This window comes from Aulonocara stuartgranti (genome assembly GCF_965226115.1).
Source record: "Aulonocara stuartgranti genome assembly, chromosome: 7".
Classification (NCBI taxonomy): domain Eukaryota; kingdom Metazoa; phylum Chordata; class Actinopteri; order Cichliformes; family Cichlidae; genus Aulonocara; species Aulonocara stuartgranti.
The window spans coordinates 48332700-48346863 of record NC_138945.1 but is presented as its reverse complement, the minus strand read 5'-3'; positions in this window follow the sequence as shown (position 1 = coordinate 48346863).

The following is a 14164-nucleotide window of genomic DNA, read 5'->3' as shown; positions in this document are numbered from 1 at the left end:
GCTTTACGTAAAGTCACCTCAGATGGAGGCAAGTAAGTGGTTACAGCATCAGCTGCACTCACAGCACTTCTCAGAAGCTGCCCATGTACCTGCGTCCTCCCATCTCGGTTTCCAGCACTGGGTAGCGAGTTAAAGTCAGACAGTGGACAGCTAATCCCTTCAGAAAGCATTTAAACTGATGCAGATCGGATGTTCTAATAAAATCTGCTTTTCTGTGCTTCTCTACTCTCACCACTGCAGACAAAAAATACACTTTTTATCAGCTGTTCCGGCCCGTTCTGTCACATTAAGTGATCTTTTTTTTCTCAGTACTTTAAGGGACTAACTGTCTAAGTTTAGGCTCATAAACCTTATATTTATTATCTAGGACTCTTGTAGAGTAGCTTTGCATGATTTGCAGATCAAAACAAGAACTGTCCGAGACCGTGAACCTCCAAGGCTGAAAATTCACTGTGCACAGGAGTGTGTTTATGAATTCCTGGATCTTGTTGTGTGGATTTGCATTAATGTGTGGCATTACTGAAGAACATCAAGATAATGACTTAAATGTTCGTTTTTGTGCTGGCAAAAAATGTCCAAATACTGTAGCTCCAGGATGCCGATGCAAAACTAAAACACTTCCAAGTTCCAAGGCCCCCTTTTCTAAAACTTTCCATGCACATTCTGATATATCTTTTTTGGTAGGCCAGGGAATAAAATGGGACATACGTAACTTATTTTAGAGCCTGTTCTCCAAAACTGCTCTCTTGCTGCAACCCAAAGGCAGCCACGAGAGTAGCAACAGTGACTAAAAAGCTGCAAAGCTGCAGGATGACAGCCTAAAAGATACAAACATCACTATAAAGCTGACTCAAGCTGCAGACTCAACTGATAAATGTCTGGAGGTTCAACAATATTATATCTTCATTAGAGTGTGACTGCCACATATCGATCACAACAAGGAATGCCACAACCATCACGTCCTGATCGACCATCTCTTATCCAGACTAAACGTAGCATTTCCCCATTTAGCAAATATGAACATATCATTCATTGTGTAATTGCCATCTCCCATTTCATAGCAGTTTAAAGTATCCATTACAACATTCATGCAGAATACATTATGTCCAGCTGTGTTGGCCTAAGACTGAATTTGCTTTAATCCCATATTGATTTTAACTGTAAATCCACATAAATCCTAATAAATGAAAAAGCTAAAGAAGCTTTTAATGCATCTGAAAGACTAGAAAAAAGCACTTGGGTCTAAAAGGTGACAAACAATCCAGGCCATCATTATATAAAGTTAAGGACTTTATATAATACTGATAACGATTATTAAAAACAGGTTAAGTAGCGTTCATCACCTGATGTGTATTTTGCTTTGTAATCTGACACGTGCATCATTGACCCAGGGTTTTATGTCTGTACTTAATATTTGGTTCTGACATGTGTTTCATTGTTCTTAGTTATTCTTTATTCCTGTTGATTCCCGTGTTTATGGCGTTAAACAGTAAATGGACTCATTCTCCAATGGATGCATCAGAGAGTAACTTGGGGCATGCAGGCTGGAGCAGAGCCAGAGTTCAAACTACCAACCTTCTGATTAATAGCTGACCTGTGCCACCTCATGAGCTACAGCCACCCCTCGTTCCCTTTAAATTTTGTATTCTTTGTATGTAGTACAAAAAAAGCTTTAGTTATGATTGTATTCTAAGTTTAGTTTTAGTTATTGCTGCTTTATGAAATCTAGTTACTTGACTTGAGTTGCAGTTTATACTGAATTCCTCGTGTTTCAGTTCATTCTACTATGTTTACTATGTTTTGTCAAGTCTACTTGGTTGTTTTTTCCTGTTCAGTTACTTCCTATTTTATTTTGGTGAGTCCTCAATCTCTTGTGCTTTGCTATAAGTTTTAGTTTTTTTTGTCAGTGGCATTGGTTAGTTTCCACTGTTCCTTGTTACCCCTATGTTTCCATTTTCCCTGATTACGTCCTGTGTATATAAAGCTGGTAAACTTGTGTTGACTGTTAACTTTAGCTCATGTCTGTTTTGAGTTCTGCTGGTTGTTTCTTGGGTTCTGCTTTCTGCTGAATTTAATATAAACATGCTGATGACAATAGCGGCTCCTAACGCTTGCATTACCACTGGGCTACTTTGGATTTCACCTTCCACATCTTGTCTAGTTAGTCCTTCAGTCCCTGGTACTTCTCAGTCTACTTTCCTTGTGATGCTAATGTCAGCTGGGATTCCTCATCTATCTTCTCCTCCATGTCAATCACCTCTCCCATAAGACCTTTGCCCTGTTGTTGGATGTCAGAAGTTTTGCTGATGGGTTAAATCTTGGTCAGTAAAGGTCCACAGGCTTAAACTGCCTTTTTACAGCAAGGATATCCCATAATATAATCCAGAAGAACTTAATCATATCGATGTATGTTGCTGATGGTTATTTATTTATTTTAACTTTGCCTTGAGAACAAACTATTGCTGGATTAAAAATGTTACTCTATCACCAAGTCAACTATTCTGGAAACACGTGCATAGAGAAAGTTGCATCTGTAGCTTGTAATCGACTGCGAATCAACTTTCAGTAAATAAGTGAGAGAACAGTTTTCACTACGCTGACTGGAGTTCAAAGTCGTGAAAACAGTTGTCTGTCCTATCTGCTGCCCATTATAATGGATTAATCTTGGATTAATCTAGCACTGTTGTCGCACAGCAAGAAGGTCCCGAGTTCAATTCCACCATCAGGCCGGGGTCTTTCTGTGTGGAGTTTGCATGTTCTCCCCGTGTTTGCGTGGGTTCTCCCCCAGTACTCCAGCTTCCTCCCACCATCCAAAGACATGCAGTTAGTGGGGATAGGTTAATTGATTAATCCAAATTGCCCATAGGTGTGAATGCGGGAGTGAATGTGAGCGCGAATGGTTGTCTGTCTCTGTGTGTTGGCCCTGCGACAGACTGGCGACCTGTCCAGGGTGTACCCCGCCTCTCACCCTATGACAGCTGGGATAGGCTCGAGAGCCCCCCGCGACCCTGAAAAGGATAAGCGGAAGCAGATGGATGGCCTTATTTTTGCAGTTTTACCACTAAATTGTTAAAATCTGAATAAAAATGATTTCTTAAACATTGCACCTCCCTACAGACAGCTTGCTGACGTCGTGGTTTTATTGAGCACTTTCATGGTGAGAGTGAAGGCCAAGGAAAGGGTAATCTCTCCCTCCCTCTAGTCCTGCTTCAGCATTGACACAGCAGCCTTGAATTGAGCAGAGTAGGTGAAGAGAAAGACAGTAAAAGCTCTTACTGTCACTGTTATCACAAAGTTTAAACCCATCACCCTCCCTGTTAGTGATGCAGACTTCACAGACGTGTAGATGTGTGCAAACAGGACTTCAGAGACATGTAGAACTGAAGGTTTCCTTTGAAACAGTGTTCATCCTCTCATGTACACTTTCACTGTCTGCCGACTCTCATACAAGCTCACTGTGTGTCAGGATCAGGTGTCTCTCCTCCTCGGACAAAACCTGCGCGCACTCATGTTACTGTATGGCTTCTTGGACACAATGCACAGCAGAGGCTGTTACCCACAATCCTTTGTCTGCAGAGATCAGCAAAGCCAGCCTGAATTTAGAGTTGCACAATTAGCTGCCCCAAGAGTCAGCACTAAGTAGGCCACAGCATGTCTGCTTATTGTGAGCGTCCAGTCTTTGTCATTACCAGACACACTGAGCAGTGGCGCCTTCTAGTGTCACTATTTAGAAATGCATTTTATTTTTATTTCTCCAGGTTTCTGTTTAGCAGGGCTGCTTCTTTACTGCATGATTATTTTGGTTATTTAACAGCATTGCTCACTGACTGTAGATAATAAATGCCTTTACTGAACTTTTTACAGTCTTAAACTGTGGATTTCATTTAATTTTTATCATAATATAAATAAATTAATGCAAAAGAAAAAAAGAGAAAAGAAACAGAACCATATTGGGGATATCATCTCTCTTTGACATCCTGAAGATTTAAGAATAGAAAAGACTTCTATGAGTTCAGAACAGTTTTTGGCTTACAGAGATTGCTTACACTTTCATGGGCCTCATTATTTTTCCTTGGTTTGTGTTAAAATCTTGACCAAAAGTACACCTTCACGGTTTTTCTTTACCCAAAAATGATCAGCACTCGCCTGCACACGCTCAAATCAAATTGGTTGAAGATTAATATTTCTGCAGTGGATCTAAAATTTTCTAGGAGACAATTAACCACATCATTTAGAGATGTAATTAATCGTCCTTGTGCATACGCTGACCTCACCACACTAAAACACACCACTGCTCATTAAAATGAGGTCTAACTGTGTCGGTATCGCTTTGATTTATTTCCTCTTGCTGTTTTTAATATTATTGTCTATTTTAAACTCTTTTTATTGGCCTTGCAATTTTCTTTTTTAATTTAATGTCTAAGAAATCAGTTTTTAATTGCTTGCAGTGCAGCACTCTTGCTAATGTCTATTGTGATTTAGGTCAAGACGACCTGCTGAAGTTCAAACTGAGCATCAGAAACTGACAGAAAGTAGTTTGAAGTGACCTTGAACATGGTACCGTTGTTGGGATCTGCTGGGATTTTCTCACATAATCATCTGTCTACGCACGGTGCGTAAAAGTCACCAACATAACCAAAGCTTTGCTGACTTGGTAACAAAGGCACCAGCACAGAAAGTGAGAACCAGGAGCTTCATGGGATAGGTTTCCATAGCCAACCAGCTCCTGTAGGTGTAATGTATAGTTGGCCCGGTAAACATGAAGGGGTGTATAATGTTTAATTTGTGGAAGATGGAGACAATAGTCAACATTATCTGCTAATTCATTGGTTTGAACAGTAGATGGCGGTGCTGCATAAAACAACAACCTGAGATTCACCCTGGCAGCTCATGTGCTCAGTAGCTTCTAAATCCTTTATAACACTTGAATAAGCTGAAGAGCAAGAGGGCCAGTACAGACCAGTGGGTTTAGCTGGTATATGATAAGCACCAGTTACCTTAAAAGCTGTAGCCCATCAGATTTTATGACTGCTACATCAAAGCAAATGTGACTGAAACTATTTACAGTACATGCTGGTGCTGGCCAACACACTGTGTTGCTGCTGCTGTGGGATAAACTGAACCAGTGGTTCAACTCACCGTACTACAAGGCACTGAAGTGAAATTAAATCTCTGAAGTATAAACTGGTATTTCAAGGTATTAGTGCATCATTCATTTGGTTTACTGTGAGTTTATTTTATTGGGACAGTGTACAAGTACACCAAATCCTTCTGTGATGAAAACCAGATGTTGCTTTGCACCCGATTATAATCATACATATGTTTCCACCTGGAGTCCCTAAGTGGCCTAACATGTTAGATAATGCAGAAAAGCAGTCATGCCAGGAAACTACAAAAGGAAAGCAGAGTGAGACACAACATCCCTTGAAGTGACGAAGAGAGCAGCCATCGATGTCATCGGTGGAAAACCCATATTAGGTTTGACAGGTCAATCATTCAGATGTATATTAAAAGGAGGCAGGTAAAGGAAGGAAAAGCAGTCGTTTATAGACAAGGGGAAGCGGAGAAGACTTTCACAGAGAGCATAAAGAGGGAACATGCAGAAAATGGCTTTTTTTAGCAGGTGTTTACTTTGTGTGAAAGTAAACACAGCAGTGTGTTAGAAAAAATGATGTCCTATTAGGTAAGATTAGCTCAGGAATCTCGTGACGCCATCATCTTTCCTCCTATGTGCTTGAAGCAACTTCAAGAAGCTGTGGCTCTTGAGAAGAGCTATAATGTTGGGGAGTGACAAACTAAAGTAATAGACCAGTAACAGAATTGCAGAATCCCCCCCCCCCCCCCAAAAAAAAAAAAACAAGAAACAAAACAGGACGTTGTGTAAAATGTAAATAAAAATAGAAATCATTGATTTGCAAATCTCGTGAACCGGGTTTATTCACAGTATACACATCAAATGCTGTTTAAACTGACATTAATAAGAAATATAAGCTCATTTTAAACAACACATCTCAAAAACTCTGAGACAAAGGGGGGGGGAAAGCTAGAAAAGTAAGTGGTATTTAAAAGAAACAGCTGAAGGAACATTTTGAAACCAGTTAGGTTAACTGACAACAGGTCAGGTCAGGTTTTCAGAAGAGGTTCCTCAGTCTTCAAAAAACTGTATCTACGAATTGTGCAACAGTTTCAGAAAAGTGCACCTCAGCATAAAAATGTCTAGACTTTGAATATCTCATCATCTACAGTAGATAATATCACAGTATTCTGAGATTCTGGAGCAATTTCTGTACACAAGGGACAAGAGTGAAAATCAGTGATGGATATCCGTGCATGCCATCCTTGAAAACAGGCAGGATCCTGTCATGGAAATCACTGCATGGCTTCAGGAACACGTCCAGAAATCCTTGTCTTTGAACACAGTTCACTGTGCCATCCACAATCCAGGTTAAAGGTCTGTGACGCCTTAAGTGAATGTGCATGTACTGCAGGAACAAGTGCAATCTATTCAAAAACTATTTTTGGGATTTTTCACTCAACTGGACAGATAAAAATCAGCTTTAGTCACGAAAAATCCCCCCAAGCCTGCTACGTTTATTGTCAGTGCGATGAGTCAGCTCACTGTATGTTATCAGTCAAGTTTCCATTTTTAGAAAGTCCATGAAAGCTTGAAAGCCCTAAAGAAATACTAAACACACCTAAAGTTTTGTTTTTCCAGGGGGGGAATTCATTTACTTCTACAGATCTGATCAGTAAAAGCAGAGATTGTAGCTGATCGTGTACACAGCACCGTAGCGTGTTAGGAGAAACCTTTTTTCCTGTTTGAGGTTTTTCTCTCTATTGCACAGCCCAGCTTTGTGAACGTCTGCCAGGTTATCAGATATAATCACATCATCACATTGCACTCAGGGGATTGCCACAGGAAAGTAGAAAGTTACAACCACTCACAACATCTCAATAAACAAACAAATGATGGCACCCTGTTCATTCATCTGAAAAGACCTTATTGCAATTGCTCTGTTTTTCAAATTTCTGACATCTGAGCTGAATCCAAAGCAACCACGCTGTGACTTTTTGGGAGGAGTCTCTCCTGACAATCTGTTTTGACATTGTTTTGACAAACCAGCTCTTGGCTGAGTGGCAGCTCTGAGCTATCAAGTTCCCTCTTTTTGCCTTTAATTGTACGGTATCACTAAAGGAGTCTGCTCCAAAGGGATTTTTATTGTCTCTTATAAAAATTGGTGTAGTGGCATTTTAGTGTCAGCACTCAGGTGAAATAGGAGACTGTGAAGCAGAGGCGGAGGCAGACATTTGATACACCCGGGGCTTAGCCCTAAAGGGTAGTATGCATGTGGGATTTGGGGGGGGGGGGGGGGTTAGAAATGACTGAAAGATTAATAGGCTCTGTTTTGAGTTTTGTTCAAAAAAGAATGACTTCATATAGGGAAAAAATATATCACATGTGAAGGACACCTTAAACTAGGTTTTTAATTAAGTAGCAAGGCAGAACAAAGTCGGGGCTGTATCAAGACACGAGGACTAAACCACAATTCAGCCAGACCCAGAACTGATCTGGAATTAAAACAGGACTACAACAGTTCAAAATCAGGACTACTGAGGACTTAAGACAGAACAAGAATCAGAACTAGATGATAGTAGCACTAAAAATCATCATAGACCTGCACTACACTTATTTTTTAATTCTACCAAAGTACACTATTTAGATTGAGAAAAGTTTATATAAGAAACACTAGGTACGAGATACATGAGGACCTATGATACGGTGATACTTTTGGTAAACAACCATTTGACTAACATGTGTGTCTCACCTGCTCTTGTTCCCTCTCTGTTCTGTCCTCATTCTCCATCTCCCTCTCTGCTCCTCTCTCCCTCTTTGTGCTGACAATCAAGCCAAACACCAACATCATCAAATCTACAGTTGAAACCAGATATTTATGTACTCTTCAGATCAAAACACTTTTTTAATTGTAACATCAAATCAGACTAAATGTTTATTCTTTTTAGATTGAGAAATATAAAAACATATTTGTTAACTTTAAGAGTAAAGAGAGAAATTGTCTGTGTTTCTTAATTGCAAATGGCACCAAATTGTATTCAAACTTGAGCCACACTTATGGAGCTCCACATTTCTTTTCCTGGTGTTTTGGTTGACATCTCTTGATGTTCCCATGTCACAGAAACAGGCTCTGTGTTCTGCCTTATATGCATCCACAGCTGTGCCACCAATTTACTCACATGGACTCTACTAACCTATCAGAAGCTTCTTCAGCTCAGAATAGAATCGTCTGGAGTTTTCTTATTAATTAACAATAAACTTAGTGTATATGTACTCCTAAATTTGAAGAAAGTGATAAAAAATAGACAGCTCTGTCTCTCTTTATTCTGACATTTGACTAATTCAAAATATATTTCAATATTTACTTATCCAAAACAAAACAAGTTTACTCTAAATTGATGTTGTACAGTAAAAAAAATGTTCTTGTGTTTTCCATAAAGTGTATGTAAATATCTGGTTTAAACTGTGAATATACTGCTGTGTATTGAAATTCCTCTTGTTTTGCATAGAAATATATTGAACAACATACAAAGCATAATATATAAAATAACACCTACCATCTAACATCTTCTTTGAAAGAAGCCCCTTATGTCCATTCTTGTATATTGTAACGCACTCAATTATTCTTTTACTGTTATGCTGTTTTGTGGATCACAAGGTTTAAAACTACTTATAAACACACACACACACACACACACAGTAACTCCACCAGAGTACCAATTTCAGGTCCCTTCTGCCGGTCCAGGCCCGGGTAGAGGAGCAGGGTTGGAATTGTGACATTAAAAAACAATAATTGCTAAAATAAATTTAATTTGTAGTTCTAAATAAATTCTAACTGCATTTAGAACGTTTTTTACTCACTCTGTGTCTCTTCCATGATGTTATTTCTCTCTCCAGCAATGTAGGTTACAATTACATTAGCATGACCAATTATTGCAATTAGGCGATGACGTCATTTGGCGACTTCTACCGACTTTTAGGACAGCCAATAGCGATTTGCCTTACTGAGGAGTTGGCAACACGGATTCAGCTAGCAAACGTATAGAACTGCAGCCAATTCCAGGTCATCATCTTTTAAAGCATCAACACCTGCTGTGCTGTGATATACACTACAATGTTGCTCAGATACACACTTTTAAAATTTGCTGTCCTTGTGAAACTACTACAAAATGTAGACAAAAACATAATAAACAGTATTAGTTAAAGGACTGAAAGACATACGATATAACTGAAGTCTACAGTGTATCTGTGTTAGTTTCCTCAGTTTAAAAGTCTGTTTAAATGAGCCTTTACCAGTCGGAGGGTTGGTGGTTCGGTTCCAGCCTGTGTGTATCCTTGGGTAAGATACTGAACCCCAAGTTGCTCTCCAATTCATCTATCAGAGTGTTAATATTAGATACAAAGCGCTTAGGTAGAAAAAACATAGAAAAGAGCTTGTATGAATGGGCAAATGAGGCATGTTATATAAAGTGCTTTGAGTGCTCGACTAGAAAAGTACCATATAAGAACCAGTCCATTTACAGCTCTGCATCTATCCTTAACTCATGCCAAGAGAAAAAACCCAAACCATATGAACAGATTTTTATGTTCCCATTCTTTGACTTTGATGACATTTCTTCTCATTATTATGGCCTACAAAGTCACCTTAAAAAGCTAATAAATACACTGTGGGTTAATTTCATGGCCTAAAAGAATATCATTGTTCACAATTCAGCTCAGCAGTCCTGTGGTCAATAAACATTGATCAGGTATACTTATACTTTTTCTATAGCTTTTTTATGTGTGACACATTGTCAGTGAGTTTGGACATCCAAATAAAATACTTTATCCTGAACTGTGGCAATTAATCTTTTTAGTCTTTGTTGTATATTTAATTTTATGTATTATTTAGTTTATCCAGTAAAATTAAAATCATGCTGTCACAAACAGACAAACAAGGAAAAACATAATTTGTGTAAATAATTTTTTTCCTTTGGTCTTTTGTTATGCTTGATCTCTTTTTGTTTTCAGCTCCCATGTTCTGTTTTGATCTATATCTTTAATTTTAGCTCTTTTTACCAACAAAGACTTGTTTTTGTCTCGACTGTCTCTGCATTTTGCAATTAGGTCCACGCCACTACTATCACATCACATCTCTTAGTGTATTTGGTGACAGATTTTCTAGATCTTCCAAAATATCTACATGTGGTTTATTCCCCACATTTCCCAGACATCAGGAAACATGGTGGCCCTCTGAATCTACCTTTCAGCTCTGTTCTATTTTTGTTCTTAATCTCATGAGTCATGAAGCACTGATCATCAGACATAATCCGGAAACAGTCACACGGTGCAAAATTCGTAAGGGATTTTGAAATGGTGGGATGCCCAAGGAGTCAGGACTGAAGCAGGTGTGAGACAGGTGTATTTAAGATTGTGGGAATTTTTCATTCATTCCAGAAAAAGATTCGCCATTTGGGAAAGTACTACAAAATTAAAAGCTTATCAGACAAGTCATAAACATAAATCAATATATGTCTAGAAGTATTAGTAAAATAAGTTACAATGTAAGTGTAAAGAACTGGTAACAAAGATTTAAACTTTGTGTAAGTCATTTGGCACAAAGCAATACAGAGAACAGTGCAGCTAGCTTAAATAAAAACACAGGTAGCTAAAAGCTAGCCAAACATTTGTCATAAAACTCCATCAGTCAGTACTTCTGAAGATCTTAACATAAGCTTAAAGCGCGTGCACTACAGCAGTAGAAAACAACATCAAGTACCACTCCTGTCAGGAAACAAGAAGAAACTGAGGCTACAATTCACACAGGCTCATAAAATTGAACAACAGAAGACCATAAAAACCTTTTCTGATCTGACAAGTCTCGATTTTGATTTCTGCTGCGACATTTAGATGGTAGGGCCAGAATTTGGATATTTGGATAAGATATGTGCATTACGGCGGTGCAGAGAGCAAACCTTCAGCATTTTTATGCTATTGTGTGAACATGAACTCAAATCTCAGAGGAATGCTTTCCTACTGAATCTGTGCCAAAAAGAGTTATGTCTCTCCTGAAGGTAAAATGTGTCCAACCTGGTACTAGTACAAGGTTTAACTAACAAAGTGGCTGGTGTATATGGTCTGTTGCAACTTAAATGTATTGTCGTATATCGCTGTATTAAATCTTAGCTAAAACATTTTAGTGAGCAGGCTAATATTAGCAAAGGTAGCTAGCAAACATTTTCTATATTCACCACCCTAGTTATTAGAGAAGTCGTGTACAGGTATATAAAATAAAATGTTTAAGTATGAATAAATAATATTATTAGTTTAATAAGTTAAAGATTGAAAAAAAAAACCCTGAAAACAGAAGTTAAAATTGTTTATTTTTATTTTAATAACCCATTTTCTGTTGTCAAACTTTTAGCTTCATTTCAAAGATGCAAGAATTACTTTGAGAAGATTTCTGTGGAAACTTAACAGGCTAATGCTATTGATTATTTTTATGATTGTTTTCGGTGTAGAAAAGTAAAAGTGGATCATCTGGGTAAAGCATGGTGAACCATGTTGTTAAAGAAAGCTTGTAGTTTCTTTCCTTCTCTCTCCGTTGTGCTTCAGTACAACCAGGGATTATTTTGTGATTAACTTGATTCATCTCGTGTTTTTCATCCAGTTATGCTTCCATCCACGAATTTCCCAGAAAAAGTATGAGGTAAAGACCGGCAGTGTTTTTTTTTAGTTTCATGAGTCATAAAAGTCACATCATGAGATATTATTAACTGTGACACAAAGAAAAAATTAAAAGGAGATTATGAAAAGACGGGATGCCCGACTTATTTGCACGGCTGGGAAATGAGACAGGTATTAGACAGTGTGTCATATCAGGTGGGTGTGAGACTGGAAGATTTCCCCAGAACACATTTGAGATATACTGTATGGGAAATAATTGTTCACCAGACAGAATATTTAACAACATTTACGTCATTCTTTGTGGCCACCACAACTCAGCACTTTCAGTCTTATTTCAGTCAGATGTAAAAGTGCAAAAGAAATAAAAAAAAAATCATCAGGTTGGCTGTAAAAATAGGACTTTAATGGAAACCCAAACAGAGTGGATTCCCGTCTTTTATAAATTTTAAATAAAAAACATTAGTTTGAACTAAAATATATATGTTATTTGCTTTGTGTGTGTTCATGCTGGTATACAGATGTTGCCACTGTGAGACGGGGCCAATTTTCACCCTGTTTTAAATAGAAAAATTTCCAAGTGTCAAATAGCAAGAGGTGTCTTTGTTACTGTCTCCTCTGTTCCCGAGGATACTGATTTTTTTCTTCATCCTATCTCAGGTTTCTCATGTCAGTAGAGCCCTGTCGGCCTCCTGGCTAAACTCCCCTCCATTTAAACGTTTCTAGTCGACTGTCTCCATCACCCCGGCCTCTTCGCTCAGCTCCTGATCCTCTAATTTAATGTCGAGCTACTGTCATTTTGGACGCTGACGCTAGCCTGAATGCATGAGCAGAGGGCCCCATGACACGGAGTAGGATTCCAGCTTTCAGGGCCGAGGGGAGGATTTCCTTTTCAACATGTCTGGCTGGTAAATATGTCACCGGGTTGGAAACCGATCCTGTGAAAAACAGGTGGGATGTTTTCAAACCCGCTACAGAAGTGCATGTGATCTGTCTTTCTTCCCTCACACACACACACACACACACACACACACACACACACACACACACACACATATTGAATGTAAAGAGAGTTAGTTCCCTGCCAGCAAAGGTATTATCTGTCAAGAGTAAGCAGCGCTGGAGTAGTTTATCTGAGATCGGCTGCTAAATCTTCTCTCATAAGATTTCTCAAAGATTTACTGTGTGTGGTGTGTCCGTACCTCAAAAGGAGTTACATTTCACTGAACACCCCTGCGGTGGAAACGAAAATGAAACGACAGTGACCTTTCCAATGACAAATCCATCATGACACAAAGGTGTGTTGTGTGAAGCCAGTATTGACTTACAGCCAGCCCGCTGTCATCACACGCCTCAAAGAAGAAAAAAACCTGTGATTAATTCTTATAATGACGTAGCAGAAATGCTCCGGTATACTCCGAGTTTTTTATAACTCTGACAATAATTTATTGTTTGATTCCAACGGCTGCGACCAGGGACCAATACTTGATCAGTTTGTTGTTATTAAAAGCTTCAACAAATTACAAATCCTCCAAATTCACTGCAACTTTGGATCCATGTACTGAGGTTACCAGATACAGTTTAGCTTTTCAGCGTGCATTACAGAGGTTTAGGTAATATAAGAGAGGTAATATAAACAGAAACATATGTAACTGATAACAGACACATGCATTTCCTTAATCTGATGCCACTATGTTGAGAGTTTTAGGTGTTTTTTGAGGTATGGCTCTGTCCACATGTGCACAGGTGTTTTGGAAAGCACAGGTTTTTCTGTGTTCTGTGCTGTGAGGATTAGTTTGAAAAGATTTACAAAGGCTTAGAAAATCAAAATGTTTATCAGGGAAGGAAAAGGAGATCAGATGATTATGATAAAGCATGGTGATCTGTGACTTTGATAAAAACCTGTAGTTTCTTTCTCTGTCTTTGCTTAATTATTGTGACATTTTTCACACATTAAGTTTAAAAAAAAGGAAATGAAAAAATGCCGCTGTTACCGGTGTCACAGTTGCATCGCTTCTTTGCCCTTTCATCTATTCCAACCACTAACTTAATTATTTTCTTTATCATTTAGCAGTAAACACATTTTGTTTGTTTTTACATTTAAAAGAAAAGTATTATACGAAATAATGTAGGTACAACCAAGTAACAGCCTAAAAACACAACAACAAAAACGAAGTCCCAAAAACTGCAGTTCCTCTAGTGGCCACTTGAGGTCAAGACTGCTATGTTGAAATTTCCAGCTTTAGAGCATTCAAAAGCATGAGCACAACCTGCTACAAAAACAGTCCTCACCCCCCATTAGATAACTTTCCCCTATATACTAACTCAACGGAAGTTTGAGGTGAGTGAAATCCTAGTATTTAATCAGTGTGCTCCTTGGTATTGTGTCTGTGCAGTTTATGGCTGTATCTTGCTAACTAAACTTTC